Genomic DNA, 12,759 nt, shown 5'->3' with positions numbered 1-12,759 from the left:
GCCAGCGTGACATCGCTGCTCTGGCTAGCCAGAGCCGCACACGGAAACGCTGTTTACCTTCCCGCTAGAAAGCGGTCCCTATTTATCTACTTGCACCTGGAGGTGCTTTCGAACTGCTAGGTTGGCAGGCGCTGGGACCGAGCAATGGGAGCGCACCCCGCCGCGGGGATTCGAACCGCTGACCTTTTGATCGGCAAGCCCTAGGCGCTGAGGCTTTTACCTACAGCGCCACCCGTGTCCCAGGTTTCACAGTATTAGGAAATGTTTATTGCTTTTAAAATTATATTATTTTAATTGCCTTCTAAGATGCATTGTGAAATCTGGGCTTCTCTTGAAAATTAGAGAATGAGGACCTATTTATTTGCTTAACAGCAGCACCTTATAAGTGAAACTCTCCTGCAAAATGAACACTGAAACACTACTGCAGTAAAATAATAATGATGATGATGATGATGATGATGATGATGATGATAACAGCATCACAGCAGAGAGTAAGCAATAAAATTAAACTCACGCAAAACTGAAAAGCCAAAGCTTCAAATTTGGTTGAAAAGCCTTGGAGAATTAAAAAGAAAGCTCTGTGTGTGTGCATACAATGAAGCAAACACCTTGTGTCTTTGAGGCAGAACCTGGAGGCAGCTGTCCCAGGTCCCTTCTTTGTGGTTTCAGGGCCTGCGTAGTCAAGAGACAGGACCTAAGAACATCACAAGAACTCTCCTGGCTCTGTCCAAAGTTCCTAGAATCAGAGGAAGATGCCTTACCCCAAGTCAACCCATTGATCCATCTAGCTGATTATTGCCTGCCAACATGACACATAGTGGCTCTCCAGAGTTGCAGGCAGAGATGCCATGGATACCTGGAGATGCTGCGGATTGAACCCGGGGCCTTCTGCATGCAAAACAGTTGCTCTTCCACCAGAGATGGAAGAAGGCACCATCTTCCATTAGCCCCTATGCTCATCGCATACAACACTGCTTCAGTTCCACTGCAGTTCACTTTCTGCCAAAAACCATGTTGTTTATCCTGCTGTCCACTGTGGCAAAACTACCTAGTTTACGTAATCTAGATAATTAATTACATGTTACATTTTCATTACATTATTCCACCCCATTTATTTCAGTGCAAAGGAAACCTAATGCAAATGGAGGAGGGAGGACGTACTCAGTTACTGTTTTGTTTGCAGGTAGAAAGCAGAACACTGAATACCAATTGTATTCACTGGATCATTTTCTGTTACAGAATAAGTGAGTGTCGGCCGTTTCTGCTCCTGTTTCTGTTTTCATTGGAGTTTTCCAGTATCCCATACATCCAGTGAGCTACAGCCTTCCCCCTTGAAGAAGCAGGGAACCCAGGAAGCTTCCTTAGACTGGGTCTAGCTTAATAGTGTCAACACTGACTGGCAGTGGCTCTCCTGGGATCCAGCCTGCCACACACCATAGCACCAGGGAAAGGGAAAGTGTGGGGGATCCAATAGGTTTACACTCTGGGGTCCCAATCCAGAGGAAGGCTCAAGACAGCCATGGCAGAAGTTGCAGTAGTTTTCATGAACATTACACAGGAGTAGCCTTCTCTTTGTAGAGTGTCTAAATTGCCAGGAAAAGAGCTTAATTCTGCAACACAGAGATCCTTTTGTTCCTTCCTTAGAAAACTAAAAATGCAAACTTGCCTAACCACTTCCTCTCTTCCTTCCACACAACCGTCCTTATCAGCATTTCCACAAACAGTAGTGATGCCATTTTTTATTCCTGTTCAACATGCACCCTCTGCTTCTGCTGGCTTCTGCTGCTGCTGTGCAGGGTTTTCGCAGGGAGAAATCGCAACTCGTAGCTTAAAGGGGTCGGTCGTTTCCCACACTCTGCTAACAATGTCACAGAGCGCTGCTTTGAAGCTTTCCGTCAACACTTTTTAGCTGTTGCTGCAATATAACGAGGGCTGCAGAAAGAGAATGGATGCCTTTTCTAGGCACACATCCAGAAGAAAACTGGTCCATTTCAAAGGCCTCATTGTCCGGGACTGGTGCAGATTGTTAGCTCAGTTGTTCCCCGGATACCCCACTGACCCACCTTATCGTTAGTGTGCCGCAAACCCCACGTCCTGAAAATATTTACCCAGAGACAGTTCTGATAGAGTCTGTGGCACTGTCTATAACTGGTTTTAAAAATATTTTCTTTTATTCTTTTGTGGGGCAGGATTGCCACCCAATTAAACAAATCTAAGTTGATTAATCAAGTAAGTTTTAAGCTTCTGGAGAAAGCAGTGTGGGGTAGGCACGTGATAATCCAAGGATCAAGCTGCAGTGGGGCAACTGTTTCTTGCTTCCTGGGGGAACTGCAACCGGGAACCATGCTTAGGGCAATAGCCCTACAAATCAGAAGCCTCTCATCTGTGATCTGGGGTTGCAGAACCAAAGGGAAGCCAGAGCTGCCACCATTCGCCTGTCAGAGAATTAAGGGCTGCTGACCGAGGGGAAGAGAGAGAGAGAGATCAGCTTTCTTTGTAAAAATCATTACAATTTGTATTTGATTTGAAATTGATTGTGCTGATTGAAAGGTGAGGTATAAGCAGGGTTTTTTTCCTATAAAAAAAGAGAGATACTTGTTATGATGTGGGTGAACATATCAGATGACACAGCGATTCTTCAAACACCTCTTGTTTATTCACAGGCCAGAACAGAACTGAACTGAAGGGTTCAGTCAGCCTGCTTATATAGAGCTCCAGTACAACGTAACTGTAACAATTTTCTAAAACTATCCAATCACTGAACGTCACTTTTGATACCTTATTTGCATAACTATCTACAGTATCCCCCTGCTGGCCCAGGGTGAGAACTTCAGTACATAACAATACTGGAACTTAATTTTTTTGGGGGGGGGGGGGGGCAACCAACCAAAGTTGGTGAGCTTTTTTAAAAATAGGCAATGCTACAGAGGTGCCATAACGTGCCTAAAGGGTGCCAGAACTCAGCCCTGGGTATAAATCTTCAAAATAAGCAGAGAAATGGATGTATTGTATGACCTGTGCATAGTGCCCATCAGGGCCAGCCCATGCTGTTGTTTGCTTGAGGCAAAATAGAAAATGCAATCTCTGCCAGTGACTCCACCCCTGTTGCCTATGACAACACCAAGAAAAATGGGAGGTAAAGGGAGGGGGGAAGGGGGGTGAGTGGCACATACCTCATGGGCCCAGATCTGCTGCCCTTCCCAGCTTTCCTGATCTTGCTGCCCTGAGGCAACTGCTTTGCCAAGTCTCATGGGCCACGGGCATAGCCAGGGTGGGGCAACTTCTCCCCTAAATAAATCTAAAGGTAAAGGGACTCCTGACCATTAGGTCCAGTTGTGGCTGACTCTGGGATTGCGGCGCTCATCTCGCTTTATTGGCCGAGGGAGCCGGTGTACAGCTTCCAGGTCATGTGGCCAGCATGACTAAGCCACTTCTGGCGAACCAGAGCAGCGCATGGAAACACCGTTTACCTTCCCACCGGAGCAGTACCTATTTATCTACTTGCACTTTGACGTGCTTTCAAACTGCTACGTTGGCAGGAGCAGGGACCGAGCAACGGGAGCTCACCCCGTCGCGGGGATTCGAACCGCCGACCTTCTGATTGGCAAGTCCTAGGCTCAGTGGTTTAACCCACAGTGCCACCCGTGTCCCTACATCAATACAAATCAACACATATCTGAGGTTCTGCCCCCCCCCCTAACAAAAATCCTGGCTACGCCCACATCATCGGCAGGTCCACCTGGTACCTAAAGCTGTTTCCAAGGCTGAGTGGGGGAAGGAAACCAACAACACTGGATGCCCCTGTACAAAGCAGCTTGTACCTCTTCCTCATTCCTTTCTCCCAAGCTGCCAGGTAACATCCAAGTCTGCTTTCTGAGATATCTGTTACCGTTTATTCCAGCATGTAGAACTACAGGGTGCAAACCACAGAAATTTCTTGAAGAGCTTATTGGCCTCCGCCATACAGAAGATTAACAACCTCCCTCCCCTAGTTTTTTCTCCCCAAAAGAGACGCTCTGCTCCTCCCAGAGTCCTGACTAAATCTCTCTGCCTGGGGCAGCAGCCCTTTTGTCACAGCAGATGTCTCCCAGGACCGTGAGCACTGGGCTTTTCTGAGAGATCGGCCACCTCCCACTTCTCAACATCTGCCTTCCCTTGCATTTTATGCCTGAGAACATCTCCAGTTTTTTTCTCAAGGCCAACATTATCCATGATTATCTTAGCAAGTAGTTCTTGAGTGCAGCAAGCAGGGGCAACAGCCCCTGGTAAGAAACAAATATAATAACCAAAAAGGCAGGAGGCCAAAGTAAGAGCAGGAAGCTACAAGCCCAAGATTCTCGTTCAAATTACTTGAACTGATTGCTCTGTCGATGTAATTACAATGCTGTTCTTATTCCATTCTTAATCTTTGTAATATATTGCTATCTTACATTTCTTTTTCTTGCAGTGTTTGCCTTCCAAGTGCAGAATGTCATTATCTTCCATATGAAGATAATCATATGCCTTGCATGAAGCATTGTGCATCTTTAAATGGATTGATTTGCTTCAGTTCTAATCTTGAGTCTGTGGTCTGAACTTCCCAACCCTCTGCTAATGTACAATGTTGAAGTCTGATTAGATAACCAGTCTGACACTATTCTTACTCTGGTAGAGACTCACCAAAATATTGCACACAAATGAGCAGTAAACTCTTGCAGTACACCCTTCATGTGATTCCTTTTCTTTGGGGCTGGAGGAGCAAAGAATTAAATATAATTATAAGCTACGATGATCTGCTCTGAGCCAAGAGGCATTTCTTTTAATTGTTGAGGTGTGTGGAAAGGATGGTATTAAGAATAAAGTACTGCTTATATTTGCATCTTACTGTCATACAGTCTCTCGTCTCTCTTTCTCCCTCTCTCCCTCTCTCTTTCATCATTGCATTGCATTTTATGCACACACCATTGTCTCCCCTTCCTCCCCACTTGAAAAGGTTGTACCACATACTAGAGAACGCAGCTTAGGTGGCGAATGAGAAAGCGCTGCAACTGTGGCCAGGGCAGGCCTGAGCTTCCTTTTCCCTTCCCAAACGCCTTTGATGTGAGCCAAGACCTGGGAATCCCCCTTGCAAAGCCACAGTGGAGACTGGGAGGAACAAAGCTCTCTGCTCTCAGTTGCCTCAGCAGGATTTCGGTATTGGGAATTTCTCAGAGCACCGGACAGGAATTGCAGAGTTGAAAGGGACCCTGAGGGTCATCTAATCCAACCCCCTGCAATGCAGTCTTTTCTCCTGGAGCTGACATATTATTCCAGCTGTTGCACTGGATGCATAAAATAATGCTATAAAAATAAATCAGCGGTAATAAAAAAAATTACTGTTTTTTTATTAAAAAATGTATTTATATTCAGTATTCCAGACTGGGTTCAGTGCGGCTTACGGCATATGAAAACATCTTTTTAAATACACAGTAATACAGCATTTCTTAACTGTTCTTAAAAATAATAGTTAAAATATATTGAAACACATTTAAAATCAGCATTGCTTTATAGCAGGGGTCAGCAAACTTTTTCAGCAGGGGGCCGGTCCACTGTCCCTCACACCTTGTGGGGGGCTGGACTATATTGGGCGGGGGGAATAATGAACGAATTCCTATGCCCCACAAATAACCCAGAGATGCATTTTAAATAAAAGCACACATTCTACTCATGTAAAAACACCAGGAGGCCCCACAAATAACCCAGAGATGCATTTTTAATAAAAGAACACATTCTATTCATGTAAAATCACGCTGATTCCCAGACCGTCCACGGGCCGGATATAGAAGGCGATTGGGCCAGATCCGGCCCCCAGGCCTTAGGTTGCCTACCCATGCATTATAGCACAGTGCCCAGCATTGACTGTATTTTTCAAAGGCCTGTCTGCCAGCAGAAGAATAACAAAGAGGAAGCCAGTCTAACCTTTTTTTTTTGGGGGGGGGGTTCCACAACCTGGGAGCAGCCCCACAGAAAATGCTCTCTCTCTCCTGTGTCACCACCAACTGGGCCACTGATGTTGATGGGGCAAAGAGACGGTGCTCACCTGAAGATTTAAACTCCATGTTAAACTCTCCAGAAGATACAACACAGCCTATCAGTAGATATTTCATGTCCCACAACTTCTGTGGTGCTTTGTTGCAAACATAGGCAACTTCTTCAGTGATAACTTCATTCTTTACTTTCCTACGGAAAACCATTTTTCCTATTTTTTTCTGGGGAGGCCAGAATCCCACCCTAACTAGCCACGAGTTCTGCAACATTTTCAGAATTGAATCACATAAGCCACACTTGAGCAGTTGTGTTGCTTCTCTCCAGCTGCCTGTGTAGAGTCCGGCATCAGAGTAAAGGTAAAGGGACCCCTGACCATTAGGGCCAGTCGTAGACGACTCTGGGGTTGTGGCGCTCATCTCACTTTACTGGCCAAGGGAGCAGCTTCCAGGTCACGTGGCCAGCATGACTAAGCCACTTCTGGCGAACCAGAGCAGCGCACGGAAATGCCATTTACCTTCCCGCTGGAGTGGTACCTATTTATCTACTTGCACTTTGTGCTTTTAAACTGCTAGGTTGGCAGGAGCAGGGACTGAGCAACGGGAGTTCACCCTGTCGCGGGGATTCAAACCACCGACCTTCTGATCGGCAAGCCCTAAGCTCTGTGGTTTAACCCACAGTGCCACCCGCGTCAGACTGCAAGGCATGAAAATGCTCTTCTAAGAAAATGCTCTTCTGCATTTTAACACAAATCTACCTGGTTTGCACTTCCTGAAACAATATTAAATCTGCACTTCCCTGAATTTTGCAATGAAGTTCTCCAGCCAAGTAATGTGTACATAAATGCAAACCCAGGGGCATGTTGTGCATAAATGTGCATATTAGTGATCATGACATCGAAAACTGCATTACAATAGGAAAAATTGCTTTGCAAAACTGTGCATGTTAGGTTAAATTTCATACAAGCATCTCTGCTAGTTGAAATGCTGATGAGTTTTCATGAGGAATGCTTAAAAAAAAAAAGGCCCCACGGATGGAGAACTTCTGTGTTTGAAGCATCTCTGAAAATATACCCCAACATCCCTGTGTGCCGCCAGATCACATGCAATGTTTTTAATGTGGTTGTGTTGGGGCCCCAAGTTGTTTGAAAGCTGCCTTCTAAAGGATAGCAGGGTGCACGAGGGAACTGATCAGGAAGACCTCCAGTCTAGTGAAGATGGGAAGAGAGACAGCACTTCTGAGTCAAGGCTTTGGGAAGAGGGTGCACTAGAGACAGCCAAAAGCCATGTGCCGAAATCTGCTGCTTTTTAGTTTTTCAAATAGGCAGGCATGCTATTTCTGTAACCTACCATCCAAAATAGTATACTTTTGTGAAACGAAGCAGGCCTGATGCTTTAATATTTATAGCTGGAACTGTAGAATTACAGAGAATTGGTTCCAGTGGCGTAGTGTGGGGGGTGCAGGGGGGGCCGGCCGCACCGGGCGCAACATCTGGGGTTAGGGCAAATCCACAGGTTAGGGGGCGCAAATCCACGGGTTAGGGGGCGCAAATTACTTGCCTTGCCCCGGGTGCTGACAACCCACGCTACACCACTGATTGGTTCACCATCACAGGATGAATTCGACGTGACTAAAATACATTCTTTCCCCAGACCTGACTGCTGGACTTCACCCCCAAAGGTAAATTCCCACCCCAGGGATCCTCCACTGCACTGATGATATATGTACACTGAAAAAGTCCATGCGCCCTACAGAGCAGGTTGCAGGAACACCTGGGCCCAGGCAAAAAAGTCCTTTCTCACTGAAGGCGCGACACACGCTCAGAGATACAGCACGGCTATTTCTTTCATCAGACATAATGAAGCTGTAGCAAAAAGCCACGTGAAGGCTTCAGACGGCTATGACTTGCCACCCTGGGAGGCCAGCCTGAAGCAGGGAGCTCTTTTTCAAGTGAGCTCGCCATACAGATGAGTGACTGATGTGCATGCCAAAAACATTAAAGGCACCTTAGACCACATTTGCATACCTTTGATCTGCAAGAACAGCCAAGGCAATAACTTTTTACTTTATGCCAGCTTATCTATATTGTATGGTGCTGGTGGCAATGAACCTACTGGAGCAGCTGAGCTAGTGCAATGGCAAAGAATGTGCATCAACATTCCACCTGTTCAGGCAATTAAACACCAACGGTGTTTGCTGTTCTTTTCCTGTGAGAGAAGGGGAGCCGTCTGTTTGGATGAGATTAAAGAGGTCCTAAAAACAGGAATATGGGACGCAGGTGGCGCTGTGGGTAAAAGCCTCAGTGCCTAGGGCTTGCCGATCGAAAGGTCGGCGGTTCGAATCCCCGCAGCGGGGTGCGCTCCCGTTGCTCGGTCCCAGCGCCTGCCAACCTAGCAGTTCGAAAGCACCTTCGGGTGCAAGTAGATAAATAGGGACCACTTACTGGCAGGAAGGTAAACGGCGTTTCCGTGTGCTGCGCTGGCTCGCCAGATGCAGCTTTGTCACGCTGGCCACGTGACCCGGAAGTGTCTGCGGACAGCGCTGGCCCCCGGCCTCTAGAGTGAGATGGGCGCACAACCCCAGAGTCTGTCAAGACTGGCCCATACGGGCAGGGGTACCTTTACCTTTTTAAAAACAGGAATAGCTTTGTATGGCAGGCTGAGACATGGGAAGAGGAGCCCGGAGAGACGCTTTGGGAGATAGAGAACCCAGGAATCCCCGTGCGGGGATTGGAGTGAAGTGTCATCAGTATGCTGAGGCTGATGGGAGATGTAGTCCAACAACATCAGAAGGGCCACAAGTTGCTCACCTGATTTAGTTATTTGCTTCAGTGCCAGAAATGTCCACATTTGGCCCATTTATATAACAACAATATCCCACCAGGGGCGGACTTTGATAATCTTTCGTAACATGGCACCCCATGTCAGACCAAAATTCAGCGCCCCCAAATGGATCTTCTCAATTATGAATCTTCACAATTTTTCACCCCTTTGGCTTGGTGCCCTGTGCAAGGGAACGGTCCATAGCACCCTAAATCTGGCACTATATCCAAGAAAGATTGTTTCGCCAGAGCCACACACCAAATTCTCAAGTGACAAAATAATTCAAGAAGCCCTTTAAGATCTCATTAGGCCTAAAACAGGCTTCATGTCAAAGGCAAATGTGCTATGAATTTTCTGCCTGTTTCTTCCCCAAATCAGGAAAACTTGCAAGGGAAGAGCTGACACTAAATCTGCATTCTGCATGTGGAGAGGAACTTCACATTCCCCAAGTCTCAAGTGTATAGAACCTTTTATCTAAATAGTAGCCACCATAATAAAATTGTAATAGAGCTTGCACAGAAACACACGCAGAGACACACACAGAGAGAGAGAGAGGGAGGGAGGGAGGGAGTTACGGGAGGAAAAGGAGGCAGAAGCTTGAAAATGTTAAACTATGAAGACTGGGATATTTTGCCACGCAAAATTATCTTCATATAGAATCATAGAATCTTATAGTTGGAAGGGATCCCTTGCAATGTGGGAATCTCAGCTCAAGCATCCATGACAGATGGCCATCCAGCCTCTGCTTACAAACATGCAACGAAGGAGAGTCCACAACCTCTTGTGGGAGTCTGTTCCACTGTCAAACAGCTCTTACTGTCAGAAAGTTTTTCCGTATGTTTGGTCGGAATCTCCTTTCTTGTAACTTAAAGCCTTTGGTTTGAGTCCTACCCTCTAGAGCAGTGTTCCCCAACCTTGGGCCTCCAGCTGTTTTTGGACTACAATTCCCATCATCCTTGACCACTGGTCTTGCTAGCGAGGGATGATGGGAGTTGTAGTCCAAAAACAGCTGGAGGCCCAAGGTTGGGGAACACTGCTCTAGAGCAGGAGAAAACAAACATGTTCCCTCTTCCACGTGACAGCCCTTGAGATATTTGAAGATGGCCCTCATATCTCCCTCTCAGTCTCCTCTTTTCCAGGCTAAACATACCCAGCTCTACTCCACTCTCCCGTGAATGCTCCAGTCACCCACACAATATTCCCAATGCCCCACTTGAGCTGCCCACCTCTCTCCCAGCAGCCCTTGCCCCAGGAAGATGGTCGCCCTTCCCACTTTCCTCGCTCCACGTTCTGGCTCCAACATCTGCCTGCTGCCCTCCTACCTTCTCAGGCTTCTTCCCAAGCCTTCCTGGGTGTAAAGGCTCCTCCGCCATCCCCCTCACAGCCGCTATCACTGCCCACCTCAACCACATACCTGCTGCCGTCACCGCGACCCGGCTCCCCGCCCACAGACCTCCCTAGCAGCCATAGAGAGGGAAAGTGGAAGGGGGAGCAGCATGCCAGCTTCAGGCGCCACCATGTTCACCAGAGGTGAGGAGAGGAAAATCTCCACCCCCATCGTTCAGCCCGGACGCTGAGGTCCAGCGCCGAGGGCCTTCTGGCGTTTCCCTCATTGCAAGAAGTGAGGTTACAGGGAACCAGGCAGAGGGCCTTCTCGGTGGTGGCGCCCGCCCTGTGGAACACCCTCCCTTCAGATGTGAAGGAAATAAGTAGCTATCTTATCTTTAAAAGACATCTGAAGGCAGCCCTGTTTAGGGAAGTTTTTAATATTTAATGCTGTATTGTTTTTACCACTTGGTTGGGAGTCGCCCAGAGTGGCTGGGGAAACTCAGCCAGATGGGCAGGGTATAAATAATAAATTATTATTATAATAATTTGTTCCTATTGGCAATGTTGTGATGGCCTGGGACTCAGGCTCAGACTTGGAACAAGAGGAGTCTCAGTCTACACTGGGGCCTGATCCTGAAGAGTTCCAGTCTGCACAGGTTTCCCTGCAACAAGCACCAGCTGGGCCAAGTCAGGGGCCTGAGCCTGCCCTGGCTCCAGATGCGGGGATTCCCTCGTTGCCTCCAGCTGGGCCATCACTTACAGCTGCTCCACTACCGGTGGTCTAGTAACCCACCGACGTCTCCTGAGCTGCAGAGACTGAGGTCTGAGAGAAGGAGAGACCTGAGTACTCGCAGGAGGAGTGTTCGCCTTAGGGCGAGACAGGGAGGTGAGTCGCCGGGGGATCAGGACCAGCCGCTACCCTGGCAAAGATAAAAGGCTGTCGGACCCCGCCCCAGATTGCGGGAGCAACACTGCTATAGGCTAGATCCTGTGCCTGTCCTTGCCTGATTTCCTGCCTCGTGTCCTGCTTTGGCCCTGTCAGACTGACTCTTAGCAGAACCTCCGGATTCTGGTCCAGTCCTGGACCGCGTTTCATGGGTTACCCCCGGGCCCAGCACAAATGTCCAGGACATTCCAGGATGCAATTAGAAGCCAGGAATGGCTTCTGTCAATTTGGAATGTTCCAGTCAAAATGGGGCAGTTGTGAGGTATGGTGAAACTGATAGAGACAGCAATTCTTTTAGGCGCATCTGATATGTGTGCGACTGCGCATGTGTGATTTGCGCTGAACCGGAAGTGACCCAAAAAGTTGATTCCCACGTGCAGGGACCACAGCATGGTTTGAAGTCTAACAAAGCAGCAGGGTATATTAAGAAAGATGTTAGAAAGGATGAAATTAGATAAGACAAAACCTTAAAATGCAATTGTATGTAATTTGAGTTATAAACATGGATGGTGGGTCAGCAGGAAATCACTAGTTTTGTTGAACCAGAATAAATTGTAACAAATATAACTTTCTATATGAAAAAAAGAATAAAATGTTATTACAAGAAACCCCAAAAAGGGGCAGGGTGGGGGCAGAACATGGTGTTTGCTGGCTTTTTCAATGGTTTTTAAAATATACACAATTTTAATGTGCAGTGCCTTCGAACATAAACCCCATGTAAATTGAGAGTTCCCTGTACAGTTTTGTGACACACAGGGTTTTTCTTTTTGGCTTGGCAGTCCTGAGAATCTGGGGTGAGGGGGAAGTATTTTAGACTTTGTCAATTAATTGCTGTGGCAATGTTTAAATTTGACATAAGGGTTGGCACCCCCCAAAGAATCCTGGGAGGTGTAATTTGCTAAGAGTGCTGAGAGTTCTCTGGAGACTTTGCAGAACTATAATTCTGCCACAACCCTAACCCTTAACAAACTACAGTTCCAAACATTCTGTGAGGAAAGCCATGAAGTTTTTGAAGTGTTGTGATGCTGCTTTAAATGTGTAGTGCGGATGGGTCCATTTTTTCTGTCACAGAATATTTGCTGTCTGTGCGCAGTGCTTTTTTGTCACAAATTATGTATGCTGTGGGACGCGGGTGGCGCTGTGGGTAAAAGCCTCAGCGCCTAGGGCTTGCCGATCGAAAGGTCGGCGGTTCGAATCCCCGCGGCGGGGTGCGCTCCCGTTGCTCGGTCCCAGCGCCTGCCAACCTAGCAATTCGAAAGCACCCCCAGGTGCAAGTAGATAAATAGGGACCGCGGGAAGGTAAACGGCGTTTCCGTGTGCGGCTCTGGCTCGCCAGATGCAGCTTTGTCACGCTGGCCACGTGACCCGGAAGTGTCTCCGGACAGCGCTGGCCCCTGGCCTCTTAAGTGAGATGGGCGCACAACCCCAGAGTCTGTCAAGACTGGCCCGTACGGGCAGGGGTACCTTTACCTTTACCTTTTATGTATGCTGTAGCAAGCTGTGTCCCCCCTGCCCCCGCATCTAAGCATTCACTGAGGCCTTGAACCATGAAACCCAACCAGACATGATGTCCTCCCTCCTGGATTTTTGTAGAAGCCCCTTTTCATTGCTTGGCTCCAGATTCTCCAGCCGCTTTGCACATTTTACAAATTCCAACTT

The sequence above is a fragment of the Podarcis muralis genome, chromosome 14, assembly GCF_964188315.1.
Source record: "Podarcis muralis chromosome 14, rPodMur119.hap1.1, whole genome shotgun sequence".
NCBI classification, from domain to species: domain Eukaryota; kingdom Metazoa; phylum Chordata; class Lepidosauria; order Squamata; family Lacertidae; genus Podarcis; species Podarcis muralis.
This window is presented reverse-complemented; position numbering follows the sequence as displayed.